We start from the raw sequence: 8,660 nt of genomic DNA, 5'->3' as shown, positions 1-8,660 counted from the left end.
ATCTTGTGGTGCTCGATCCTAGTGACAGAAAGGTAAACGACCATATTGTATTGTTTCCATTGAGGATAAAAAGATGGGGTTTATATCATATTGCATGATTTTATCCCTCTACATCATGTCATCTTGCTTAAGGCGTTACTCTATTCTTATGAACTTAATACTCTAGATGCATGCTGGATAGCGGTCGATGTGTGGAGTAATAGTAGTAGATGCAGGCAGGAGTCGGTCTACTTGTCGCGGACGTGATGCCTATATACATGATCATACCTAGATATTCTCATAATTATTCCCTTTTCTATCAATTGCTCGACAATAATTTTTTCACCCACCGTAATACTTATGCTTTCTTGAGAGAAGCCACTAGTGAAACCTATGGCCCCCGGGTCTATTCTCCATCATACAAGTTTCCAATCTATTTTATTTTGCAATCTTTACTTTCAATCTATATCATAAAAATACCAAAAATATTTATATTATTATTATCATCTCTATCAGATCTCACTCTTGCAAGTGGTCGTGAAGGGATTGACAACCCCTTTATCACGTTGGTTGCGAGGTTCTTATTTGTGTGTGTAGGTACGTGGTGACTCGTGCATGGTCTCCTACTGGATTGATACCTTGGTTCTCAAAAACTGGGGGAAATACTTACGCTGCTTTACTGCACCACCCGTTCTTCTTCAAGGGAAAACCAACGCAGTGCTCAAGAGGTAGCAATAGTTCGGCTAGCAGTCTGGCGCCCGATGATAAGGTCAACATCGGAATCATCCCGCTCGTCTTCCATGAGTCCAGCGTCGAGCCCGGACCTTGATTATATTCGGTTCATGGAGGGGATGCCGCCTCCGGAGTCATCAGACGACAACCAGACAGACAAGGAGTCGTCGGAGGACGAAGAAGAGGACGACGATGATTATGAGGAGGAATGGTCGAACGAGGAGGAGGACGACGACGACAGCAACGACGATGACCACGGCAGTGGCGATGAAAAGCCAACGGTCAGCGTCAAGAAGCATCCTCGCCAAGACGATGTCGCGGGGCCATCCAACAACAACAACAACAACAACAACAACAACAACAACAAGACGGACTAAATTAAGCAGAATGTATATATCTCTTTTATCCTATCAATCTCATCGCAGACGGATAGTAATATGTATTCGACAGAGATCTTCTACATTATCACCCATAGGTTGGTTTGTTGAACTGTGTGCCCTGACGAGCACACAATTCACAAAAAAAGACCATATGGGCTCTCTATAATGATCACACACAAATCTGATTGCCGACCTGTTTGCCGGGTATCACACACATCTTCTTACACCGAATCGTTTGTGTTCACCTCAATCATTGCAAATGGTTCATCGGAGTGAACTGTATGCCGTATATCGCACACACCTTGATCTCGCTGCCCGTTTCTGTTGTTCTGTCTCATCGCAAATAGTTCGTACAGATTAACCATATGCCCTTCATCGCACACGCAACTAAAATCTGAACCATGTTTGATGCATCCTCCATCGCAAACGATTTGCACCTTTTTTGACGGTTTTCATACACCATCGTTTGCGATTATTGCATCGCACACAGTTTCTCGAATGGTATTTGATCGTACTGTCACATTAGCAGCATCTTGTAGTAGTGAAAGATGATATTAATCGAGCTAGTAAAGCAAAACAGGAGCAAAATAAGAGTGAAAAATAGGTATTGGCAAAAGAATTTGAGCAACAAATGAAACCTAATAATAAACCATCTAGTGTTGCTTTTGAAATTAAATTGAAAAGTGGATGTTTACTTGCCACCAAATCTGATATTGATGATCTAGATTACACCAAATCTTCTTGCTATGATTTTGTGTGCAAAGAGGCATTATTTTCATTTGAGGACGTGCCTTCCTCTTTGCCTCCTGTTGTCACTAACATTTTGCAGGAGTTTGCTGACGTATTTCCACAAGACGTGCCACCTGGATTACCACATATTCGAGGGTTTGAGCATCAGATTGACTTAATTCCCGGTGCATCACTACCCAACCATGCACCATACCATACCAATTCAGAGGAGACGAAGGAGATTATGCGTCAAGTACAGGAGCTGCTCGACAAAGGGTATATACGTGAATCTCTTAGTCCTTGTGTTGTTCCTATTATACTAGTGTCAAAAAGGATGGTACGTCGCGTATGTGTGTTGATTGTAGAGGCATTAATAATACTAGATCATTGATGGCGCGCGTTGTTGTGCCCAGATAATTTGTCATTCAAATGATAGTGATTCTGATAAATATAAGAGAAATGAAACATATAAATCCAATACATAAAGATACATCGTTCAGTAATCAAGACGAGATATTCTTATGCTATTGTATTAGGCAGTTGTGCTAAGGTTCTCACAATATATAACAGTACCAGAATCACATTCAGTTGATCTCAAAGTAATGTACTCCGTACAACTTTAGGCCGAAACTACTGTAGAAATATACTTTTATCCTTGCAAAGTACTCCCTTCATTTCATATTAACTATCACTGATTTGGTACATTGTACTAAATCAATAACACATAATATGGAGTGGGTGGGTAGTAAAACAAAAGATGTGAAAAACATGGATGCAGCCAGTAAATAAATAAATGATCAAATAATCAGAATTGTCCCAGGATATAATGTGCTAACAATGTATAGTTACATCAGAAGAAATACCCTCTACATTATAACTGCAAGCTAACAAAGTAGTATATTTAAGAGAAACTACTTATTTTTGAAAAGGCCATGCTCATACTGTGTCTTGAGTTGAATACAAATCAAAAAGTCTTCTGCAAGCTTCGTGTCTCAAGTTTCAAAATGTGCTATCCTTTTGTCTCTTTGGGACGCAAAGAAATCAAAGTTATGTTACCACATCCACCACAGCAACCCATTTGGAATACACAACGGACAATATCATGCCTTTCTCAACCTAGTTTGCCAGAAAATGGAGCAGATAAGATAAAGTGTTAGTGGTGAAAAACAAACTGAACCGTGTTTAGTTGTGATGGACTTCATGTGAGGCAAAGCTCAGGCATACGATGATATCTTAGAGCACTTGGATAAGCTAGTGTGGTACACCATGGCAAAGAATAGATGCATTTTTCTGTAGGGAGAAACAGATGCAACTTCCCTTAGCTAACTCCTGCAGTTTGTTGATTTGCATGACACACAATATTCAATTTCCTATAGATAAATATATAGTTAGATAACTTGTATCAGTTAAGTTGCCACATTTCAGTTAGAGAATGTGTAAATAATCATGCAATTGTAAAGCAGGTCCTATTTCAGTTCAAGAAATCTGAACCAAGACTGGGAACTTAATAATGCAATTAGTGATTTGAGTGTGCATCTATATTGACCATTTCAGAGGCAGTATGACCGAATAATCATGAACATTTTCATTACCATACTAATTAATGATCACCTGATAAGAACTACTCCATGTAGTATATCTTAAGCACACTCCCTAGTCATGCCACATAGGCAAGCATAGTGTGTCTGCATTTGTACATCTAATATAGACATAACATCTCACTAAAAGAAAATCATACATCGACTAATATGAAGATAAGTCAATATATGATTGCAGAACAGGAATAGTATCTGAATGTTGACACGATTGGCGAATCCACACACCAACACCTGGCCTTCAATAATCGACAAAGATATATAGTTGTCTAAAAATATAAGTAGAGTTACACATTCTAAGCATCACCAAACGAGCACATGATGGAAATTGCATGACAGAAAAATCGCAAGGAAGGATAAAAATGTGGATACAGCTGAAAGCGCACCATACATTTATGAATGGAATATTTTACCTGATCCATGAATAGGTTCAATAATTTCTCAATTAGGCTTTGGTGACCATCCAGTATGCTTGAGGAATTGCACCTACATAGTCAAACAAACACAAGAATTTAGATTCACAAGACCAATTTACTCAAGGATACAAAAAGATGTCTAGATACACTTAACTGGGTAGCCCTGGATAAAAACAATGATCTGGTTCTCAGACGATGTAGTACAACACATGAAAATAGGCCAGACCAATGAAGGGATAGCCCACATAAAGAAAGAACAAATCTCCACATAGCACAAAAAGACTGCCACTTACTTCCTCTCGTGCAAGAACATTTGAAAGCAAGAAAGAACATAAAAATGCAAACTATTCTACGCAACAACTGCATTGGGTGATTGTTCGCCTTGGTCTCCATGCTATATTATTAAGCTTGAACAAGCACTCTGCAATCTATATATGGAAGTAAGCTAATGTCATTTTCCTCAAATTGGCGAAGATGCCTTACATTCAGAACATCTTCATATGTTTTACTGTGCAAAGGTTGATTACCTAGCATAGCTTATGTTCCACCATTGGAATCTACTCGCCCCAAACGATCACATGCCTGGAGAAACAAAGTTAACATCGTTGGATTCATCATTCCTCAAAGGGAATTACATGCTTATTCCTACTATTCTTCATAACATCCGACCATTGCCTTGTACATTGCAAAACTTTGACCATTATGTTTTTTTATGATTTCAGTGTATATAGAATTTTTGTGTTGTTAAAATAAAGGAACTATTGTGGCTGTAGCATCTAATTTTCCACAGTTTAGTTAATTATGCCCTTTAAATTTTTAACACATGGAGTAAAGTTGACTGCTAAAATGAAAATAGGTTCTAAAATCAACTTGGTTAAGCAACAGTACACCCCACAATTCATTGGTGTATATATGAACCAACCCAAATTGATTGGCACACAAACGATTGAAACCATGAAAGCTGATTTCAATAGTTAAGTATTATAAGCACCACCGCACCCTACAATATATGTACTATAATAGCACACCCTATGATATTTGCAGTATGGATTTCTCAAAACCTTAGCCATATGGGTGGATGCTGAGAAGGTAAACCAGGGTAATGATATGATGGAGAGAACAGATAAACTCACTTTGAACTTGTAAGATAGATCTCCTCGGGGCAACTGGTGAGGCAGTAGGCATGGCGGCGGCACCTAGGGTTCGCCGCGCCGCATCCTCGCGCATCGCGTCAGGTCGATTTTGGCTGGATGTGTCGCCTCGGGTCGATCCGGGTTGGATGCGTCGCCTTAGGTCGATCCCCTCCCGCGCTGGAATCCCTCGTGAATCTAACCCTGGCCGCCGCGCGGACGAGTGGCTGCGGTAAGGAGCATCGGCGAGGAGGATGAGGAGACATAGCCTTGTGTCGATCCACGCCCGCGTCGGAATCCCTCGAGGCTTGCCTAGGCGTCGGGGGCCCCTCTGTACCGAGCCGCTCGGATCCCCTCGACCGAATGGTTTTATTTCTAGCGCATCGACGGATCGGTCAGCCCATAGAAGCCCAATCAACCACAGGCCTTCAAAAAAGTCCCCAGAGCAGCAGCCCATTAGGACAGGCAGCCCAGATCGTGACTAACTATTGGTTAAGGATAATCTGACGGCCATAAGCTAATCAAACATGAAATCTGATGGCCATAAACATTGAGGGCATGAGAGGGATGGAAAAGTGCTTAGTTATGATGTTTTAAAATTACTATTCATTATCGTCATCCTATTCCTAGGCTAGATGATATGCTTGATGAATTGAGTGGCTCTACAATATTCTCCAAAGTTGATTTGTGTATTGGATACCATAAAATTCGTATGAAACTAGAAGATGAATGGAAAACAACATTTAAAACTAAGTTTGGATTATATGAGCGGTTAGTCATGTCTTTTGGGTTAACTAATGCACCTAGTATTTTTATGAGATTAATGAACGAAGTTTTATGTGCTTTCATTGGAAGATTTGTGGTAGTCTATTTTGATGATATACTGACTTGTAGCAAATCTTTGGAGGAACATTTGGAACATTTACGTGTTGTTTTTATTGCTCTAGGTGATGCACGTTTGTTTGGTAACCTTGGGAAGTGCACCTTTTGCACCGACCGAGTATCTTTCCTTGGCTATGTTGTTACTCCACAGGGAATTGAAGTTGATAAAGCCAATATTGAAGCTATTGAGAGTTGGCCGCAGCCCAAAACGGTCACACAAGTGAGGAGTTTTCTTGGCCTCGTTTGATTCTATAGGCGTTTTGTGAGAGATTTCAGCACCATTGTTGCACCTCTCAATGAGCTTACAAAGAAGGATGTGCCTTTTGTTTGGGGTACCACACAAGAAGAAGCCTTCACATCATTGAAAGATAAGTTGACACGTGCTCCTTTACTCCAACTTCCTGATTGTAATAAGACTTTTGAGCTTGAATATGATGCTAGTGGAATTGGATTAAGAGGTGAGTTATGACAAGATGGCAAACCTGTTGCATACTTTTCTAAAAAATTGAGTGGGCCTAGTCTGAACTATTCTACTTATGATAAAGAATTATATGCTCTTGTTTGGACTTTAGAAACATGGAAACATTATTTATGGCCTAAACAATTTGTTATACATTCTGATCATGAATCTTTGAAGCATATTAGAAGTCAAGCCAAACTGAATCGTAGACATGTTAAATGGATTGAATTCATAGAGACTTTTCCTTATGTTATTAAACACAAGAAGGGTAAAGAAAATGTTATTGCTGATGCATTGTCTCGTCACTATACTGTTCTTTCACAACTTGACTTTAAAATATTTGGTTTGGAGACCATCAAAGATCAATATGTGCATGATGCTAATTTTAGAGATGTATTGCAGAATTGTAAATAAGGGAGAACATGGAACAAGTTCGTCGTTAATGATGGATTTGTGTTTCGTGCTAACAAGGTATGCATTCCAGCTAGCTCCGTTCGTCTTTTGTTGTTGCAGGAGGTCCATGGAGGAGGACTAATGGGACACTTTGGCATGAAGAAGACGGAGGATATACTTGCTAAACATTTCTTTTGGCCAATGATGAGACGGGATGTTGAGCGTTTTGTTGCTCGTTGCACTACATGTCAAAAAGCTAAGTCACGACTCAATCCTCATGGTTTATATATGCCTTTGCCTGTACCTAGTGTTCCTTGGGAGGATATATCTATGGATTTTGTTTTAGGATTACCTTGAACAAAGAAGGGGAGGGATAGCATATTTGTTGTCATGGATAGATTTTTGAAAATGGCACACTTCATATCATGTCATAAAAGTGATGATGCTGCTAATATTACTGATTTGTTCTTTCATGGAATTATTCGCTTGCATTGTGTGCCAAATACTATTGTTTCAGATCATGATACTAAATTTCTTAGCCACTTTTGGAGATGTTTATGGGCTAAGTTGGGGACTAAACTACTTTTTAGTACTACTTGTCACCCCCAAACTGATGGACAAACTGAAGTAGTCAATAGAACATTGTCTACTATGCTTAGGGTTGTTTTGAAGAATAACAAGAAAATGTGGGAAGAATGTTTGCCTCATATTGAATTTGCTTATAATCATTCGCTGCATTCTACTACTAAGATGTGCCCTTTTCAACTTGTGTATGGTTTCCTGACTCGTGCACCTATTGATTTGTTGCCTCTTCCATCTTTGGAGAAGGTTAATTTTGATGATCAACAACGTGTTGAATTGATCTTAAAAATGCATGAGTTAAGTAAGGAAAACATTGAGCGTATGAATGCTAAATATAAATTTGCTGGAGATAAAGGTAGAAAACATGTTGTGTTTGCACCTGGAGATCTTGTTTGGTTACATTTGCGTAAGGATAGATTTCCTAATTTGCGTAAATCAAAGCTAATGCCACGTGCTGATGGTCCTTTTAAGGTGTTAAAGAAAATAAATGATAATGCATATAAATTTGAGCTGCTTGTGGATTTTGGGGCTAGTCCCACTTTTAAGATTGCAGATTTCAAGCCAAGATGAGTTTCCGTCTAGGACGACTTCATTTCAAGAAGGGGAGGATGATGAGGACATCAATACCATTGTTACACCCACAACCCCTGCTGTTATACATACCGGATCAATTACTAGAGCTCGCGCACGCCAATTGAATTACCAGGTACTTTCGTTTCTTGGTAACGATTCTAATGTTCAGGAGAATATGATGCTGCCTAAATTGGATACATTTGTTTTGCTTACAAATGAAGGGCCTAGCTTGGACAAGAAAGATGAACCTTGGAGCAAGTTCAAGCATGAAGATGATGGCATGCCAAGGGAAACAAGAACTAAGCTACAAGTGATGATTCCAGGACTTCGAAACCACCATAATGAGTGCATGAAGCCTTGGATGAAATATACAAGATGTCACTTCATAAAATTCGTCTAGAGGCTATTCTAGGTCCCGCGTCACCTTATTATTGGGCCAGGCCCATGTAATTTCGAAATACTTGATTATAGGTTGTTTTTAGAGTTCGTATGTGTGGGGAAACAAGAGTTAGGGTTGGTTTCGGACCTCTCCTCCAATGGCCACGAAATTCCCCCTCTTCCTCCATATATACAGCCCTTAGGGCATCGTTTAGACTTTGGGTTTTGTTTAGATTAAAAGTTCGCCGTAGCTGCAACTTTGCATACTTCATTTGTGTTCAACGACCACACTAAGGCGTCACAGAACCCCACCTTGATCAATAAAGCATTCATCTTATATTCGCAATATCCAGATTGCAATCTCAGTTTCTTGCTTGTTCTTCGTTTGCTTGCAGGAAATAGACCCTCTTGGTTAGGTTGATCATGCTCCG

Source organism: Triticum dicoccoides, chromosome 7A (assembly GCF_002162155.2).
Source record: "Triticum dicoccoides isolate Atlit2015 ecotype Zavitan chromosome 7A, WEW_v2.0, whole genome shotgun sequence".
NCBI lineage: Eukaryota > Viridiplantae > Streptophyta > Magnoliopsida > Poales > Poaceae > Triticum > Triticum dicoccoides.
Note: the sequence above shows the minus strand (reverse complement) of the source record.